We start from the raw sequence: 20,788 nt of genomic DNA on the forward strand, positions 1-20,788 counted from the left end.
AATCAGGAAATCTTCAGTTCAAGTGCGGGAGGCAGAGCTCTAGATAAGTTCACTGTCTATGGGGCCCAGAAAGAGGGGGCAGAGAGTTCCAAGGGGGAGCCCTGGGTGCCGACTGCCACGGTCATCCCAGGAGAGGCTGGGCACCTCCCCAAGGTTTCCATGCAGTAGGGGCAGATTTGTGAGGTTTGGGTGGACGGTACAGTTCAGGGACTGCAGACCTTGTGGGACCGTGAGAGGCAGGAACAGATGACTGAAACCCCTGAGAGGTGTGCCAAGATCCCTAAAGCTGGGTGGGTCCCCTGGATTTTGTACAGCTCTGCTTGGGCCTTTAGCAATGGTTGAAGACAGGCTGCTGAGACATTGCACTCTCCCTCGCCCCTGCAGTAGATCTTCGGGGGGAAATGGGCCATTTCCACTCTTCTAAAAGCATCCTAATGGATGCTGAGTTATTCCCTGAAAAGTGTTTGGCGTGAACAGACCAACCTCCTGGAGGCTCATAGTCTTACAGGCACCAGAGATTTGGAGTGTGTTACTAACAAGCATACTGCTTCCACAGACCATCCTCCTGTTGGGAACCACAAGCTTCCAGAATTCCAGACTTCAGTGTCTGTGTGTTCTGCCCATGGAAGAAAACAAACAAACAAAAGATGGAGAAGCAAGGGAGGGAGAGCAGGAGTGAAATCCTCACTCAGGTCCCACCCCGGGGCTCTGCAGGAGAAAAGCCCCAGGCAATTACTGACCAGTGCGACAGTGTTAATGGGGCTTTTGTGCCCTGTTTGTGTGGCTGTCCTTTGCTCTAGATGGCTCCTCACTTGGCCTCAAATCCCCAGGCCAGTCCAGTGCCTGGTGCTAGCAAGCCAGGCGGATACATGTTTATTGATCCCAACGGAGCTCTTCAGTTCAGTTCTGTCACCAGACGAATGCAAACAAAGCTTAAAAATCTCTCCTTAAAAAATGAAATCTGCACAGCAGGGCCAACGGTCACCAGCACCAGTAGAACAGAACCCCCTTTGCCCAGCCTGGGTCTTTGGGGTAAACTCATTGCAACTTCCAGATGATGACCGGGCTTGGGAGTCCCTGGGTGCCAAACGTGACGTGCCGGGGAAGAAGGTCTGGCTGGTGAATTGGTCAAGGCCTCCCAGAGGCTCATGTTTTCTGCAAAGAACAGAGACTGAAGTCAGCTCTAGGGTCTCCCAACTCAAAGGCCCTCATTCTGGTCTGTCCCTTTCTGCTTTAGTGATGGGTCCCTGCCCGGAGAACCATGTGGGGGAGCACCCGTGGACCCAGAGGGTGGGAGGAGGTCCACCATGAGAAAGCCACCCACGATCACTTCCATCTGCCTTGCTCTGTTCATCATTGACCCAGGCATGCTCTCACAGAGTTGCTCATGTGGCAAGTGCTTATTTTATCTTATTTTTAAAATATTTTATTTATTTATTTATTCATGAGAGACACAAAGAGAGAGGCTGAAACATAGGCAGAGGGAGAAGCAGGCTCCTTGCGGGGACCCCCATGTGGAACTTGATCCCAGGACCCCGGGATCACGTCTTGAGCCGAACGGAGACGCTCAACCATTCAACCACTGAGCCACTCGGCAAGTGTTTATTAAACACTCATCTGAGCCAGGAGCTCAGCTGGATACTGGGGCACAGCAAAGAGGTGACGTCCCCCGGGGCTCAGCTTGCCGATCCAGGATGCCTGCCTATTTGCCCTCACCCCCTATATTCACCAGGTGCAACCCCACTCACCCTCTGACTCTTCCTCCAGCTTGCCAAGCCCAGGCCTATATCAGGGCCTTTGTGTTTGCTTTTGCTTCTCCCCAGGGCTTTACAAGACTGACTGCTTCTACTCATGCAGCTCAAAGGTACCTCCCTACCACCTTAGACAGGTGCCCGTGGTCACCCTTGGATGCCCTGATTACTCTAAACTCACTTTATAGTATTTGCTTAGCACTGTATTGTTTGCTTCCCTCCCTCTGGACCTCAGCTCCGAGAGAGCAGGGCCCTTTCTGCTTTGCTTTCTGTTTCTGCTTGGTGTGTGGAACAGGGCTTGGCAGACAGTGGGTGCTCAGGAAGCATTGACGGAGCCAATCTCTGGCTGGACTTTCCTGATCTCACCTGGTCTTTACAGGTGCTTTGATCACCGGGAGAGAGAAACATTTTATCCTTAGCTTGGCCTACACGAGCTGACCTATTTGAAAAAATTATGAAGCAAAGATGGAAAACTGAGTATATTTGAAAAGCTGACAAATTAATCAAATATATATCCCAAGGTGACCTAAAGCCTCATGGGCTTGGCTGACACCCATGCTGGCTGATCCTGCTTGGAGGGGGTGTTAGGTTCTGCTCGCTGCTAGATTTGGAGGGATCGGCAGGTGCCAATCTGGGTAAGGACCTAGGATGTGCTTCCCGGCCCTGGCTGCCACATGGACTCCGTAGTGTCCTGGCCTCTCTGGCGGACCCAGGCTTTTGCTCTGGGGACAGTAGCTTTATAGAAACAAGTCTAGGGCTCCCGGCTGTCCTGCCCGAATGGCAGACATGTCCATTGCTTATTCTGGAGGAGTCTCTCACTCTGTTCTCCCTGTCTGCAGGATGTCCACTCTCTGGGTCAATGGGTGACTTTTCCTGCTTTTTGTTTGGATGAAGTCTGACTTCTTTCCCTACCTGGTCTGAGCTGGTGCCTGGCCCGGCAGCAGTTGGGTCTCGTGGCCCTGAAATGAAAGACATCCATTCCTCATGCAGTTTTCAAAGATCCTGAGAAAGTGGAGGGGGCTCTTGCCCTTGGTCATGGCAGAGACAGAAGCCCAGGCCGCCTGGGGCAGAAACAGCTTGGGAACGTCCCACGGTAGGTGGGAGAGAGGCCAGGCTTGTCTGCTTGTCTGTCCAGGCTCTCCAGTGCCCCTCTGCCATTGCGAGTAATGAGCACGCTTCTCAGGCTGGTCCACCAGTCCCCAGGCTGTCAGGGTCCTCAGGAAGCAAAGGGCACAGGGGGTTGAACCTCAGTTGAGGCAGGTGCTGCGAGTGACAGGCTGGGGCAGCATAGGGAGTATCTAGCCCCAGCGCCCCACTCCCTCCTTTCCTCGTGAGCTGGGGGCAGGAGTGGTGTGGTCGTCTTTGTCTTAATGGAATGGGGCACATCCATGAGATGGAGAAGTGATGTGTGACTATTGGTATAGCTCCCGGCCCAACGATGCCCATGTGCATTTCGGGAAGAAGGGGCCTTGAGAGAATGTCTGACCCACTTCCTTGGTTATCTATCATCATTAAGGCTCACATTCTAAGTCCCCACTCTCTTCCCTGAGACAGTGAGCATCCCACTTCCGCCCACCACCTGCCAGTGAAAGGTTCAAGCCCCATCAGCAGTCCACTCTCCTAGACGTGCCGGGTATTTTTACCTCCCTCAGTTCTCATGAAGACACTCGCTGGAGTTGGTATTTTAAGCAACATTTTTCAGGGAAGGGCATGGAGGCTCCTAGATGTCTCTAATGGGCATGAAGAGTGTGGGGCACCTCGAGACGACCTGGAGGGCTCCACAGAGGACAGACACCTGCCTGGATTTTCATGGATGAGTTGAAGGTCCCTGGATAGATAAGAGGGCAAAGGTATTACGGGCAGAGGGAAAGCCCTCCCAATAGCTTCAGAGTGAGAAACATCCTCTTGTGCTGGGAAAAAAATGCTCAATTATAGCTGCAGTTGAGAAAAATCAGGATGGCCCTTATGCACTGGGCTGGGACTTTGTCCTGGGGCAATGCTGAGTGTGTGTGTGTGTGCATGTGTGTGTGTGACATGTCCGTGTGTGCCTGTACATGTGTGTGTGCATGTGTGTGTAAAGGCGTTTACTCTGAGCAGAATCACTGATGGTTTCTGGATTTGATCATCTCTGTGATAAGAGGCAGATAATGCAGGGGCCGTGGGGCTGGTGGTAGACAGACCAGCTGGGAGGTCATCACAGCGCCCAGTAATATTTACTGATGTTTCCTAGTGCTTATTCTATGCCAGGCATGGTGCTGGGCACTCTGCAAAGGAGTCAGCTCGGAAACCTTGCAAAAGCCTGTGAGGTGGGTATTACTATTTTTCTCGTGTTACCTACAAGGAAACCGAAATTTTGAACAAAGAGGTAACTTGAACAAGGTCACATAGCTGCCAGCATAAACTGGGATCTGAACATGGCTCTCTCCCCCCAGATTCCAAACCCTTGGCTGACAAGGGCCTATGTTTGGGCAGATTGAAAGTAGAGGAAGAGTCTGAGAATGATTTAGGAGTTAAAACCTGTGAATTTGGTAAGTGGATGCATTCAGGGAGTGAGTGAGGGAGAGAAGCGTCTGGAGTCTGAAGAAAGAAAAGATTTTATGGAACCGGCATTAGTTTTTTGACGTCAGATTCAGCTGGTGCAATGGAGCTGGATCCTGACCACTCACCAACACATGGACTGGCCCTCCGTGTTTCCTTCACCACTGGTCAGCCATCCATCTATGCTCTCCCCGGCGAGAAAAAGGTTGACCAAACAGGACTCTAGGTTGGTGCTGACCCAGCCAACCTGCTGTCTTTGGACACGGTCATTCCATCGGTTCCTCGGCCCCTTGACTGCATTGTCATCTAAGTCCAACTTCAGGATCTGGGATTGTGAAGCCAAAGATACTGGCCTTTTTGGCTATTAATCTAATAATTCTATCAGAAAGGAAAACAAGGTATGTGAGGTGTGGCAGGTTCAGGATGGACCCATGCTGGGGATGTCAGCAGCTTCCCGAAGGTACAAAAGTCACCTGTTTAATAGGCAGATCTGGAGTTTATCCTGGGATGGACTTCGGGCACATCTTCCATCCCTTTAGAAAGATTGAGGCATTTGTTTCTTGCAATAACGTTTAACAAATTTCAGTTGAGTGCTTGCAATGTGGCAGGCATGTCTTTTGTCCCGTCCCTTATCCTTGGAGACTCTTGGAGGGATCCCAACAAGACGGGTTGAACACTCTGCATGTCATCCTCAAGCCATGGAATATAATTCTTCCTGGTCAAGAGGCATAACGTCATTTCAGCAATCTGCATGCTGCTCGGATTGGCAAATTCTCCTTATCGATGTTTGTTCTAGATGTTCTAATCTGGGGACTTTTGTCCTTGACAGGAGATGGAGGCAGTGCAGGAACTGAAGATTCAGTTGGTTTTACACCATTAGTACTAGGATGACAGGAGGGACCTGACAACAGATACTTTTTGAGAACTTTCCTCTGTGCGAGGTTTTGCTTGTCTGTCTGTTTCTAAGGCATCATTCCTATAATCCTCACAACACACCTGCAGTGGAAGAACTATTATCCCCATCATATGGACCAGGAAACTGAGGTTCCAAGAGGTTAGGAAATTTGCCCAAGGTCATACAGCCAGTGCTTGAGAGGTGGATCTAGCCATTCTCTGTTCTCATGACTCTGTTCCCAGAAAGGCCTTTTATGTCATCACTGGTGGCTCATGCTGGCTTCAGCCTTGCTAACATTATACCTGAGGGTTTGTGTCACTCCTTTGTATTCATTCTGTGCTACTGCATTTCTCCCACATTGGAGTCATTTGCAATCGGATTGTCAGAATTTCATTTTTGAAAGTCATCCCTCTAGAGCTGTCTTCCCAGAGTGTATGAAGTCATGGGACCAGCCTCTCTCCTGCAAAGGTTTTTGCAATCTGCCTCTGTAAAGTCTCAGGTTCATGTCAGACCATGCCCAGCTTTTCCCATCATGAATAGCATAACCTGTGAGATGACCTGGCTACTGTTGCTCAGGATTTTTCTCCCTGTTCTTTCACCAAGCAGCTCACCCTCACTGGAGTGGAATTAGGTTCAAAATAAATGCTGTGCCCTGTCCTCAACCTCTGCTTTCTGGGAGGTTAAATTGCTGAGGGAAACCACGATTGTATTGAATGTTTTTCTGCTTTTTCCTGCAAGGATAGCTCCCACAATGAAATGTAGTTATAAATAAGATTAATTAAACAATTTAGACTGGGAAATGATATTTCTGTTCTTTCTTTCTTTCTTTCTTTTTTCTTTCTTTCTTTCTTTCTTTCTTTCTTTCTTTCTTTCTTTCTTTCTTTCTTTCTGAGGAATTTTGATTTGTCTATACGACAGCTTGTGAGGGACTTACGTGGATCTCTATCTGTGCATGTTTCTGTAATATGGATCCGTGGGGGGGTCTAAGAGGAACTACAATGGAGTATATTTTACTACATTGGAGCAATTTTACGTAAAACAATATAGAGGAGTCGTACGCACATTGGTTTTCGAGACAAAACATGGATTCCAGTGCTTTTTTTTTTTTTTTTATGCTTTTTAAAGACTTGATTAGCTCTGAGACTCGCATAGATCCCTATCATCTCTAAGCTGTATTTTTCTTACCTGTAAAGTGATGGTATGGCATTTCGCAGGGTGCACGAGGACTAAGTAAAATAATGCAGGTAAAATCTTCACAATGCGTGGAGCATAGTAAAGAGCCCATTAACTTGGGATATTATTATTATTATTGTTATTATTATTATTGACAACTGCATCTGTTGTTACACGAGACTATTTCAGTTTGCATTTTTGTGTGTGAATCAGAATGTGGAAATCTGAGTACAAGCCTCTGGGATGTTTAAAGCTCATTGCTACTCTTTAACAGACATTCACAGATAGAGCACAGTGTGCCCTGAGGGCAGGGGGGGGATAGGGGTGGAATCCTTCTACAGGAAGGGTCAGAAGAGCCGGAGCATCTATGCTGGAGAGGAGAGGTGACCTCAGAAGTGCAGGGTCAGAGCATGAGAGAGTCCCTCGGAAACTAGAAGGGTCTCAGTGGGAAGAAGATGGAGGGGTCCTGTGTGTGTTCTCCAAAGCACAGAAGGAAGATTTAATAGGTGAAGGCAGTTTTCCATTCAGAGAGAGAGAGAGAGAGAGAGAGAGAGAGAGAGCTCTGACATCCCAGGTGGCTGTGGGACAGGCTTATCCCCTGGGGAGTGCTCATATAGAGGCTGGGGCTCTCTCCCCTATGGAGAGGCCAAACCAGAAATATTGAAGGAGGTGCTTTCTGAGTCCATGTTTTCTTTTCTTTCTTTCTTTTTTTCTTTCTTTCTTCTTTCTTCTTTCTTTCTTTCTTTCTTTCTTTCTTTCTTTCTTTCTTTCTCTCTTTCTTTCTTTTTCTTTTTCTTCTTTTTTTTTTTTTTTAAGATTTTATTTATTTATTCATGAGAGACACAGAGAGAGAGGCATAGGCAGAGACATAGGCAGAGACACAGGCAGAGGGAGAAGCAGGGTGCCTGACGGGAGCCTGATTTGAGACTCGATCCCAGGACCCTGGGATCATGATCTGAGCCAAAGGCAGATGCTCAACCACTGAGCCACCCTGGTGCCCCTGAGGCTGTTTTCCTCTCTGGATTTCTGGGGAAAGAGCAGCGGCCTGTATATGGGTATTTCCTCAACTGAAACTCCAAGTGATTTCCAGGCAGCACAACATTTGTTTTTTAGAAAGAAAGAAAAAAAAAAAAAAAAAAAAACCCAGCCAGCTCAGAGGTGACAAGGGTGACAGAGCTACAATTATCACCTGCTCCTCACCACCTAGTGTATCGTGGGAAAGGTACTGACAGCTCTGAACTCTCTTTGTGTGGGGAGTTGAAGCCCCCAACCTCTGCTCAGAACATTTGACGCAGACAGACAGCTGGGGCCCGCGAGGGGGTGGGGTGGGGGTGGAGGGGGCTCTCACCTCCTCCCTCTCTCTCTCTTTCTGCTGTGGGAGGGGGCTGAGAGGCCCTCTACGCATTTCCATTCCTGGACAGATTTTTATAATACTCAGCTAGGTGGCACTTAAGAGTCTTCTCCAGGTGCCAGACCTTGCACAAGAGAAGAGGATTATGAGCCTGAGATGAAGTGACCTCTGTCAGGGGGCAGGATGGAGGAGTGACCTCCAGAGGGCGCCAGAGGGATTCAATGTTAAGGTGCTGCTAAAAAAAACAAAAAACAAAAAACAAAAAACAAAACAAAACAAAACCGAGGTCGTTCCTCTTGGATGAAGGAGGAAGGACTTGGGGCACAAAGACCAGGTGAAAGCTGATTCTACCTGAAGCCAGTGTAACCCTCTAAGTTAATGATATTTGAATTTAAAAAGTGAATAAGCGTATATATGTAACACATATACATATATATGTGTTATATAAATATGCCCTGATTCTGCTTATTTGGCATGTGACCTTGGACAGCTCATTTCACCATTTAGATCTTCAGCTTCCTCATCTGTCAAATGGGGGTGGCAATACCTACCCCGAAGACTAGTTCCAAAGACTAGAAGAGATAAAGTAGGACTAAATGAGATGGTGCAGACCAGGGTGGGAGGGGCGGGGCAAAGAATCACTGCCAAGGACCTGGTGCCCAGGGGCGCAACTCGCCCATTGTCCTCAAACTGACCTCACCCTGCCGCTCACATGTGTCCAACCACTCTCCAGGCGAACATTCGTGCTCTTATCATAAAGAAGACTGAATTGAGGGAAAAGCATCCCGGAATGCGTGGTAGACTCTGAGTCTGATGATTTCTTTAATCAACAGACACAAAGCACCAGCGCTCTCCTGCGGAGGTCTGTGGAGTGTTTGCTATGAGATGAGAGTCCTCAGAGGCCCCCCAAGGAAGGTTGGGAAGCCTGGAGGTAATGTGTGGAAAGCGCCTGCTCCCCAGAGGAGGAGGGCCTCCCTGGCCAGGGCAGGGCTCTGATTTCTCTCCTGCCAGGCTGCTGGGTGACAAAGAATGTAGCACACACCCACTGACAGGCCCCAGCAGGCTTGACCGAGCTCCTTGCAAAGTCTGGCATGTTTCCCTTTCCTCTTCTACAATACCAGCTCCAAACTAGGGCATTACTTGGGGAGGACTGCCAGTTCATCAGAACGTTTGTCACTTGGCCTCCATCAGCGATGAGGGCTCTTCTCAGCTATCCTATAGTACTGAGAGAAGGGGTAGAGACTTGCAGCTGGGAAAATGTGCAAACTCCCCAGAAGAAGGCTCCCAGCTGCCTCCCAAGTCCACCACCAGGAATAAAATGTTTCAGGCGTTCTCTGCAGTTCAGCTCTTTGGTCTGTAGAGCGGCGCCCTAGAGCTACTCTGTTAGGTTCCACTACCCACTATCCAGGGGGCCGGTTTCATCCCAGCAGCTGCAACCACGGCCACCCCACTTCCAGTGGCCACCCCCCTGGCTGCCCCATAGTTCTGTCTGTACTCATCCTGTAACTGGTGCTGTAGCCTCTTGCTCCTCAGACTGCTCCCTAGATCAGTACCTTGCTGTGACTTCTGAGTGCTTGTTAGAAATGCAAAATCTCAGCCCTCCTCCCTCCGCAGGCAGACGGAGTTAGAATCTGCATTTTAACAAGATCCCCAGAGAATATGTGTGCACTTTAAAGTCTGAGAAACATACCTCTGCTCACCTATGGGCTTTCATCACTGCCCAGCTCCTTTCTGGTAAGGGTAACGCTCAAGATAACTTCTGGGTACTCAGCACCAGGGGCGGAGAACATGGCACAGAGAAATGGTCACAGGCATCTTGGCCTGAAGCCAGAGCCAACTAGCATCGCTGGGCCCTGACTGTGTATCAGGCATGTGTAGGCACCGTCGACCTCCTCGTATTCCCTTTCCACAAGGCAGCGTGCTATACCCCATACACGGAGGAGCAAACTGAGGATCCAAAAGGCTCAGAACTAGCTCATCTCTCCAGAGCTATTAGAAACGCCAGATGGACAAGGAGAGAAAGGGAATTCCAGCACAGAAACAGCCAGTGCAGAGGCATGGGGGGGGGGGGGGCGGTGGATCCTGTCTTTGGCATCACAGTTAAGAAGCCCTGTCTGGGGCAGCCCTGGTGGCACAGCGGTTTGGCCCTGCCTGCAGCCCAGGGTATGATCCTGGAGACCCGGGATCGAGTCCCACTTCGGGCTCCCTGCATGGAGCCTGCTTCTCCCTCTGCCTGTGTCTCTGCCTCTCTCTCTGTGTCTATGAATAAATAAATAAAATCCTTAAAAAAAAAAAGAAGAAGAAGAAGAAGAAGCCCTGTCTGCACAGTGCTGGGCTGGGTATTGATTTGTTGGTTCATTCATTCTCCCCACAGCTGCTTACTGGTACCTCCTATGCGCCATGCTGTGTGCTGGGCAAAGCAGTTATCCATATGGAGCAAGACAGACATAATCTCTGCATTCAAGGAGCTTTCTCCTGGAGAAGAAAGATTCACTAAAAATAATTTAATTATAATTAAAATAAGAGCCACAAAGTTTGGGGATCCCTGGGTGGCACAGCGGTTTGGCACCTGCCTTTGGCCCAGGGCGCGATCCTGGAGACCCGGGATCCAATCCCACGTCGGGCTCCCGTGCACGGAGCCTGCTTCTCCCTCTGCCTGTGTCTCTGCCTCTCTCTCTCTCTCTGTGACTATCATAAATAAATTAAAAAAAAAAAAAAAAAAAAAAGAGCCACAAAGGTTTTTTTTTTTTTTTTAAATTTTTATTTATTTATGATAGTCACACAGAGAAAGAGAGAGAGAAAAAGAGGCAGAGACACAGGCAGAGGGAGAAGCAGGCTCCAAGCACCGGGAGCCCGACGTGGGACTCGATCCCGGGTCTCCAGGATCGCGCCCTGGGCCAAAGGCAGGCGCCAAACCGCTGCGCCACCCAGGGATCCCCCTTTTTTTTTTTTTTTAAAGGAATCTAGCTTAGTCTTGGAGGAGAGGATACGGTCTATAAATCCGCAGGAGACTCTCCTTCCCTGTAGGCTCCTCTCCTTTTCAAAACTCCCTGATTTGCTGTCTTTTTTCTGGGTAGGCCATTCATCTCCTTTTACCCATAAGCTGCAATCCTAGGTGCATACCCAGTGCCGCACACAAGGATGCTGGCAAAGGGAGCAGGGCAGGAGCCTACCCTGTGGGAGATGGGAGACAGAGCCCAGGATTCCCCTTGGGTCTCTGGATGGAGTGGAAGAGTGCTGAACACGACTCTGTTTTTCCTAACCTCACGAGTCCTGGAAGGCTGTAGTTTCATGCATTTTCAAGGCCAGGTGTCCTTGTGAGGAAGTTCCAGAGGAAGGCCACATCAAAGCAAGGCCGATCGTTCATTCTTCTCTTTGACAAAGTCTGCTCCATACTCAGGCACAGCTGTAGTTCTTCCCCATGTTTCTATTTTATGGCTGTGCTTTGATTTGAGGGCTCCAATTCTCTCACTTGGGTTCTGGCAGCCTGCAAATAAGCCAGCAAATGGTTCCAGCAAATGACCTTGGCATATGGGGCAGCTGCAGTGACCAGCCAGGGTTTGCCAGGGAGGCTGTGTTGCTGTGCCAGGAGTCAGGAGCATGGGAGTTTCCATATCAGCCTGTTTCTGTTGCCTGTTGCTGCATGAAAAAAGCACCCCAAAATTATCAGAACAAGCAGTGGCTGAAATGAACAATGACTTATTTCTCAGAGTTCTGAGTGTTAACTGGGCTCAGCTGAGAGGTTCTTCTCTATTCTACAAGTTGTAGCTGAATCTCTCATGAGTCTGCATTCATCTGGGAGCTGGACAGAGCTGGAACATCCAAGATGACCTGTCATCCTTCATCTATGTGGTCTCTCATCTTTCAATAGTCTACTCCAAGCCTCTCTACAACATGGCAGGCAGCTTCCAAGAGGGGGTGTTCCAAGAGGACAAGCCCCAGTGTGCAAGCACTAATCCAGCCTCTGTTCGCATCATCTTTGCTAATATCCCATGGCCAAACCAAGGCACATGACCAAGTCCAGCATCACTGTGGGAGGGGATTGCACAAGGGGTAGCTACTGGGAAATGTGGCATGGTGGTGACCACTGATGTCACAGTCTACCATGTGGCCGCTGGAAGTGCAGTTATCAGTAACTCTCAGGAAGGTCACATAGGGCTTGATCAGGCAAGTCTAGAAAATCAAAGAACAGCTCTGGGAGGTACATGTAGCTTTAACATGTCCCATTCAATCAGTTATTGATAAGTAGACACTCCAGCTAGTACCAGGCACTGTGCCAGACAGTGAGCAAGCATACCAAGATGACCAAGACACCATCCCTGCTCTCAAGGAGCCCATAGATCATTGGCTACAGACAGACAGGTAGACAATTCTATAGTATGTGTGATCTGTACCTGAACTGAGTTTTGTCTTGTATCCTATGGAGTCAAAGAGAAGAGGAAGTTAAGTCAGATCGGAGTTTAGGGGAGGCAGAGAAGACTTCCCTAGGAAAGAAATATTTGAGTTGCATTTTGGGGCAACAGTGGAGGTTGGTTGGGTGGATTTGCAGTTAGACATTCCAAACTCAGGAGATAGTGTGTCAAGACATAGGGATGAGAGATGCCTTGACACCACCAGAAAAATGGGATGTGGTTGCTTATTCCACACATCTAGAAGGAAGGAATGAGCCAAGAAAACCTAGAACATGAAGGTTCATGTACTTTATCAAGCCCCAATCCTTTGAAACCAAGGGAGAGCATTAAAAAGACATCTTCTTCTTGTGTAATGGCATTTAAATCATTTCCTGTAATAAACACATTTACCTGTGTAGGATATAATACAAAGGGGAAAACATTATTCTGGCGGCTATCCACTGAATAAGGACACTGGTGCCGAAACACAGTTATGATTCGATGGCAGCCTGTTGGGAGTCCAAGGCAGTTGGAATGTGGAGCAAAGGAGACATCGGAGAGGCGCTCAGGAAGTCACAAATGTGAGATTTGGTGTAGAGGCAGTAGGAGGGCTAAAGAGAAGGAAATAAGGATTAATGCCTCCTGCTTACCCCCGCACCCCCCGCACCCCGCCCCGTTCATGCATGTCTAGGGGGCACAGAGAGTGTAGTACAGACCAGAGGAATTGCTTTGTAGTCTGTGTGCCCGGATAGGATGTGTCTCTGAAAGGAAGGTCTTCTTGGGAGAGGACAGGGTTGATCTATATTAATACACCATCCACCTTGTAGTCAGGCACTCAGAAATAGATGTGGTCCAAACAGGTTGTGACTCTGAGTGGAGAACAGCTGGGTGTCCTAAGTGTCCCAGGTAGAAATACTGGGATTCTATTCTGGCTCAGGTGCTGGGTATGTTCTAGCTCTGATTGTAGGCAAACCATCTACACTCTCTATGCCTCGGTCTCCTCATCTGTGGAAAGAAAGATACTTTATAGGGTTATTGTGAGGATGATATGGGATGAGGCTTGCAGTGTCTTAGAAGGGCACTGGACATAGAAAGTACTGGATAAATGCAAGTGGAATAATTATCAACAGTTTTGGTCTATTTATGGAATAGGTACAACTTACAAAGGTTCAAAATTCAGAACGTATAAAATTATGTATACAAGGAAAAATCTCTTTTTTCACCACTGCTCGCTTAGTAGCTAGAATTTCTCCTGGTGGTGACAAATGTAACTGGCTTCTGGGGCATTCTTTTAAGACAGCTAATATATGTCCAAGAAAACACATATACCCTCCATCTTTGTATTATGTAAGTGGAGATACACTTTGTAACACTATATTGTACTTCTACACCCAATTTTTTGGCTACAATTTTTCATGAGTACAGAAGCACTTTCTTTAAAGTCTTTTCTGATGTCCTCTTGTGCAGCATTTTGCTGTTACACAGTTTTCAGGATGTTACCGGCATTATTGTACTCGTGCTGGAGTGGATAAGGATAGATTTCGGGAAGTACAATTTCTAGATCAAAAATGTGCATGCATTGTTAATTTTGTTAGCTATTGCTCAATTCCATTGAAGTTACACTAATTCACTCTTCCACCATCACTGGATGAGCTTGCGGAACGTCATCATACATCATTGGAGCGACCGTGAATTGGGATAACATCTAAGAGAGCAATTTAGCAATAGCTAGCTTTCTGGTTTCCGCCAATGTGATAGGTGACAAACGGTGCTCCAGGGTAGTTTTATTTTGCAATTCTCTTAGTGTTGTGGAGATAAGCACTTTTCTCCTTATGTCTAAAACCCATTCACATTTCCCTTTCAGCAAACTATTCCAAATCATTTTGTTTGTGTTTCTATGGTGTTGTTAGGTTTTGTTTTTCCCTCATTGATTTGTGGACTCTTTACACAGTAAAGGAGTTGTGGTATGACTGGCAAATATTTTCACAATTTTGACTTTGTCTTTTATCTTACATGTGGTAGTTTTTGCTATGCCAGCCTCTAAAAATATTTATGTTAATGATTTTTTTTTTCAGTTTCTCTTTTATGGCTTTTGAGATTTGTGTCATTTTTTTAGGACATTCAAGCTCTGAGATGATTTAAAAAACATCCTATCATGTTTTCTTCTGGTATTACTAATGTATCAATTTTGCATTAAAAACTATTACTCATTTGGAATTTCTTCTTATGTAGGTGCTTTAGGAATAAAATTTCATTTGTTTGGGGGAGTTCCATCCTGTTTTCTCATCATCATTTAAAAAAAAATCCATATATCCTTTCTCACTTGAGATCCCTCCTTTATAATGTATTAATTCACCAAGTGATTTGAGTTTATTTCTGGTCTTTTCATTCTGTTCCAATAATCCGTCAGTCTATTCATATACTATATCACAATGCTTTCATTTTTATAGCTTTATAATATATTTGAATATATAGAAAGACTAGTGCCACTTCATTATTACTGTTTTCATGATATTCTGACTTTTCCATTTGTTCATTTTCCCAAATGAAATTCAAAACATCTAGGTAGTACTTTTTTACATACATTTTAAATTCAAAGATTGAAGAGAATTTATGTCTTTATAATGTTGAGTGTTGCCAAGACCATAGCAAGCTTCTTTCTTCATTTTTTTCAGGGCTTCTTTTGTGTTTTTAGTTTTCTTCACGCCAAACTTGCACATTTATCATTGATTTTCATCACTTGGTATTTCATATTTCTTTGCATATGTATTTTTTGCTGTTGTAAATGGAGTCCTGTCTCCTATTATGCCTTCCAGTGGTTCTTTGCTTATATGAAGGCTCTGCATACTAGCTATATTTCCAGCCAACTTAGTTCTCTTACTGCTCATCATAGTTTATTTAGTGTTTTCAGTCTTTGTTGGATCTTTGGAATTCCCATATGAAAATTTGATAATTTTACCTCCTCCTTTCCAATATCTATAAATCTAATCTCTTCCTATGTCTCATTGCCTTGGTTAATATTTCTAGAACAGTGTTGTTACTGGAGATATGCACATCTTTCCTGCATTCCTACAGAAATGCTTCTCATGTTTCCACATTAAACTTTGGGGTTCGGAGAGATGTATTTTATCATGATGAGGGACGATTCATGTATTCTTATTTAACCAAGAGTTTTTATTTTTTTATTTTTTATTTTTTTAAAGATTTTATTCATTCATGAGAATACACAGAGAGAGAGCAAGGCAGAGACACAGGCAGAGGGAGAAGCAGGCTCCATGCAGGGAGCCCGACGTGGGACTCGATCCCAGGTCTTCAGGATCACACCCTGGGCTGAAGGCGGCGCTAAACCCCTGAGCCACCTGGGCTGCCCAACCAAGAGTTTTTAATGAATGAACATGGTAAAGACATACACTGTATGAATCCATCTATATGAAAGTTAATGAATGGACAAAAAACTAATCTAAGGTAACAAAGTGAGAACAATTGTTACTTTGGTGGAAGAATTATTGAACATGAAAGAAGAATTTGAGGGAGTCTTCTGGAGGGCTGGAAATACTCTACATTTGTATTTTAGTGGTGATTATATAAATGTGTGTATGTGTATATATATATATCATTGAACTGTACACAAGTTTTGTTCTCTTTACTGTATATATACAGTACATATAAATTAAAAAGAAAAGAAGAAGAACGATTGTTGAATTCTATCATATACCTTTTGGGCATCTGTGGAGATAATCATTTTTGTCCATCTAGCTATTAATAAGGTGAATGTGTTAATGGATTTCCTAATATTGAATGTCTCTTGCATTCCTGGAAAAAAATATTACTTGGTCTTGGTCTGTCATTTTATTTAGGATTTTTGCAAATTACATTTATAAGGGTGCTGGTCTATAATTGGGTTTTGAAGTCACCATTATGCTTGCTTCATTGGAAATAACTTGCTCTAAAAAATTTTAAGAGCTTTTGGAAATCACTATTTTTCATTTTCTTCTTCTAAAAATGGTTTAAAAGTAACTTTATATTCTGGCCTGATAGTTTTATGAAGAGAAAGTTTGCCAGCATTTTCTATTTGCTCTTTCATAATTGGTCTGTTTAGATTTTCTATCTTTTATGGAATCAATTCAGAAAATTACATGACTTAGGCAATTATTCATTCCCTTGAAATTTTTAAATGTATTTACACTGAGTTGAGTAAAGTAGTGGTTTAATTTCCTTTCGATGTGTAGTTCCTCCCACTCCATATGTCTTATTTGATAGATTTTTACTTTCTCTCTTTTTTATTAATTAGATTTGTCACCTACTTATGCTCGTAAAAGCCAGCTTTCAGATTTATTCTAACATCTTCCTTTTCAAATTAATATATTTATTTCTTCCCTCAGTTATTAAATCCTGCCTTCTGCTTTCCTAAAAGCTGTTTTATTATTTTTTATAGCTTCTAGAATTGAATGTTTAATTCATTTATTTTCTGTAACCTTGATTATTATACCACTTAATAAAATAAAATTCCCTGTTGATATCACTTTAGCTGTATCCCACACAGCTCTGCAGTATGACCAGAGAACAAGTTTTGTACTTTTTAAACTTCGGGTGCATTAGAAATAAAGACGTTTTCTCTGTTTAGAGGATACAGAGTTGGAAATACATAAATTAAATGTAATTATTAAGCTATGTTATTTTGGTCTTCTGTAAACTTAATTTTTTTGTACTTGATCTTTGATCTTAGGAAGCTGAGTTAAAACCTTTTAGCACTGATGTGTTTTTGCCTATTTTTCTTTGTATCTTTTTTTTTTTTTTTTTGCTTTGTTAGTATCGATGTTAGGCTATTTGTGCATAGGTAGTCATAACTAATTTTATTTCACTGAGAGTTGTATCTTTTAGCATTGCAAAGCATTATCCTTTGTTATTTTTCATCCGAATCCAGCCTCTCTTGTATTTAGATCATGACCTGCTTTATCTTTCTGTGCATGTGCTTGGTATTCCATTGTTCATCCTTTTATATTCAAAGTTTTAGATCTCTTTGTTCGAGGTGTGGCTTTTATGTGCAGCAGAGTTGGTTTTGCTCTGTGATACAATCCAAAGGTTTTTTTTAATAAGTGAGGTTAGCTCATTAACATGTATTTACACCGCCTATATGTTTGATCTCAGTTCTGTTGTTGTTTTTACATGATGCTTTCTGATTTTCTTATTTATGAATTTTTCTCTGTGTGGACTCCCTATCCTCCCTACCCAGTGTAATTTAGAAGGTTTGTATTTTCCTGGTGGTTTTACCTTCATAACCATAACTTTATACAATACGCTTAACCCACAATTTCTTTAGACAGGATCTGTTAATTCTCTATATAATACATTCAATCTTCTATTTCTTGAGATAATAGGTAGTGATTTCTTTCCTATCTTTGTTCCATGCGCTCGGTTCACCGAGATAATTGCCTCATTACTTTCTTTTTAAAAAATCATTTGAAATTCTTGGTCACAATTTATTCAGCCCTGTGAAAACATTTTCCTGTTGATTCTTCTTTATCTACTACTTGTTTTTCCTCTTTCTTTCCTCCTTTTCTCTTGAGTTTTTGCTATGGATCCCATGCCAGTGCTTTTTCAAATGCCCCCTTTTGAAGGAGGGGAGTTTTACCCGGAACCAGCTACCGTTGGCCTGTGTGTGGGGAGGGGTGGGCTGCATTTCAGGCCACCAGAATTTCTCATTAGGATGCAGGGTTTTGTGTATATGTATGTGGCTTGGGCTTTCCTTCTCTTTAGCCAGGGAAGGCAGACATCTGGGGGGTGATTCACAGGGCAAAGCGTCCCTCCTCCCCACTGTCACAAAGATGGAGCATTTCTTGCAAATACAGCTGGTCCGTGTGACACGGGGTCTTGCCCTACCTTCTTTGCTTCATGGAATTAGGTCCAGAGACTCTCCTGGCCCACACTGGGTACCCTGCTCCTGCTCTTGCAATCATGGAGATTAGGTTTTATTTCTCAAGGAGGGCTTCTCACCTTAGGGAAATGTATTTTGCAAGTTCTTTCTGTAAAGAACACCAATGAGCTCCACTGCTGGGACTTCCTCCCTCCTCCTCCTTTTCTAACTGGGTCTTCATTATCGGGTGACATGTCCATGGTCTCTCCTGCTTCAGGAAGATAGAGTTTGTGTTCCTGCCTCTCATTTGCCTTGTTGCACTGAGGTGATTGCTGAGAGGAGAAGGAAGAAGTGTAGGCTTTATGTTGCTCTGATTCCATGGGGAGGCGACTGTCCAAGGCTGATGTGACTATCACCCCAGCTGTGTTGCTGGGGAGTGGGTCACAGGAAGGGGGGCCTGGGTGGAGACAGGGGAGTGGCTCCCAGGAGCCCTGCCAGGTGTCAGGAGGCTCTGAGTGTTCAGGCTTACGGAGATGGGAGACCAGGGGAGGGTGAGAACAGTCTTGCTCACAAGTGGGCCCTTGGCTCCTGACAACCACCTCCAGGGGTGGGAGCTGGGGGAGCAGATGCAGCTCGGCCTCCAGAAGACCCAGAATCCCCTCTGTTTGTGGCAAGGATTCCCTGACCTTGAATATGTTTGGTGCACGGTGGAGCAAGAGTGTCAAGGACTCGTCGACTCTGAACATGTTTGGTGCACGGTGGAGCAAGAGTGTTCATCTTGCGTTTACAGATGGAGCAACCAAGGGGTAGGGGGAAAGGGATGTCTCAGCAAATTAGCCCCCTGACTTCTAGGCACGAGTTCTCTCTCCCCTGTTCCCCCATGAACATTCTGCCTCACGAACCATCAGCCTTTGGTCTGAAGCACGAGCTCTGAAGCATGAACCATCAGCCTTTGGTCTGAAGCACGAGCTCTTAGGAAGAGCACCTGCAGTGCAGTTGGTGGAATGGACTCACTGGGGTGGAGAGCACCTTGTTTTATCCCACTCCTTACAGGAAATTGTTCAATTGTGCTCCTGGCTCCTTCACTCAGCCCCAGATTCCAAAGAAAAATCAGTACTTGGAAGCCATGTTCTGACAATAATTCTATACAGAGGATCCATCTGGTGGTATCCAGCTGAGATCCCCTCTAGGATTATTCAGGCTCAAATAATTCATTGTGATGTTTACTTCAAGTTGAAGAATATGCATAACTCAACACTCCAAGTGATTTGCCAAAAGGGGGAGAAGGGCCCTCAGGACTGGGGAGCCAGGCCTCATACACAACCCCCTGGTCTGTCCACACACTAGAGCTGGTGACGTAGGACATGCCCTCGGAGGTCATCTGGCCCTGAAGTTCCCATCCCAGGGACCGGGACAGCTGATGTGTCGCTGGGACTCAGAGCATGTACTGCACACAGTTGGGAACAAACAGCCAAGTAATAAAAATTGCAAATGACTTATTGCATAAAAACCATAAATTATAGTGGACCCGAAGTTACAGCTTATGACTTCATTGCATTCTGATAGCCTTCTTGGCTGCATGAGAAAGGGCATTGTGCTAGCATGAGTAGCTCCGATTAATAGCATCACCGTAGAGATCTCTGCAGGAAAAGGTTGAGAATCCTTGTTCCACTCCGAACTACTTGTCAATGATGGATACACATCCTTGACACATCGGCTGGCCTCTGCTTGAAAACTGCCAGCGTGGTGATCTTCACACCCCCACACGGCAGCTTCAGTAGGCAAAGAAAGCTCTCATCCCAGTTAAACTGTCTCTGGTTTCCATCCATTGCCCTGCTTTTCCCCCCTACAAGCTGCCAGATGCTGTGCTCATGCCACCTGGGCTACCTTCACTATTTGTAATACCAGCTCCTGCCTCTTGTGGTCGGGCTGTGAAAACCCACTGGCCTGGACAGAAGTGCTTGAGAATGATCTTCCCCAGGGCAGCCCTTAACCAATGAGTGATGGATGGATGGATGGGCTCTTTGTCCCTTGGCTGAGGTAATTCTGATGCATGTATATTGCACCGTTTGCCAGATTTCCCCTGCAGGATCTTGATCGAGTCACCTATGGGAAAGCTGGTTTATTAATGCACCCTTTATTGGCTGATTTTCTCCTTTGTATTAGTCCTCTCTGTATGTCTTGTACTTCTCTCTCTTTTTAAAAGAGTTTATTTATTTATTTATGAGAGACACACAGAGAGAGGCAGAGACCTAGGCAGAGGGAGAAACAGGCTCCCTGTGGGGAGGCCAACAGGGACTCGATCCCAGAACCCTACGATCACGACCTGAGCCGAAGACAGACGCTCAACCACTGAGCCACTCAGGCTATCCCTATTTCCTGTACTTTTCAATAAACTGTTTACACTTGAAACCTTGGCTCAGAGGCTGCTTCTGGGGGCCCCCAAACCAATAAACCTAACCATAAAAGTACTATACCTTTTTGGAGAAGATTGTGAATGTGAAGGCTCAGCACTGTGAGACCACCCTCTCTCCCCAATTAATCTTTATGTTCGAGGCAATTTTAATCAGACTCCCAGTCGAACATTTCAGAAATTTGACAAAATGATTCCAGAAGCCACATGATAGATTCAAGCCCCCAAATAGGGAAAATAATTTTGAGAAAAAAAAGCAAGGAAAGAAAGGCTCCTCGCCTGCCTATATATCAAGACAGATTCAAAGCTATAGAAATAAAACCAGCACGGTGCTGCACAGAGAGGATGGGGAAGGTGGTAGCCAGAGCCAGGGTTGTGGATATGGGGAGGGAGGCACCACCAGTCAAAGAGGAAGGGTGAGG

General features: G+C 45.5%; 1 long non-coding RNA gene across 2 annotated transcripts in view; it reads right to left on the bottom strand.

The window, feature by feature from the left end:
• The window catches only part of LOC112671317 (uncharacterized), a 26,116-nt gene continuing 5,328 nt past the window's right edge, over nt 1-20,788 (bottom strand). The window contains exons 2-5 of one of the 2 annotated variants that reach the window (XR_003143536.3): nt 12,816-13,104; nt 12,511-12,710; nt 10,972-11,347; nt 1-1,155 (exon numbers count right to left, since the gene is read on the bottom strand). This is a non-coding gene — a long non-coding RNA (uncharacterized LOC112671317). Of the gene's footprint in view, nt 1,156-10,680; nt 11,348-12,510; nt 12,711-12,815; nt 13,105-20,788 lie in introns of those variants that run through there. The other variant, XR_003143535.3, reaches the window with a different exon arrangement.

Source organism: Canis lupus, chromosome 5 (assembly GCF_003254725.2).
Source record: "Canis lupus dingo isolate Sandy chromosome 5, ASM325472v2, whole genome shotgun sequence".
In the NCBI taxonomy this organism is placed as follows: Eukaryota; Metazoa; Chordata; class Mammalia; order Carnivora; family Canidae; genus Canis; species Canis lupus.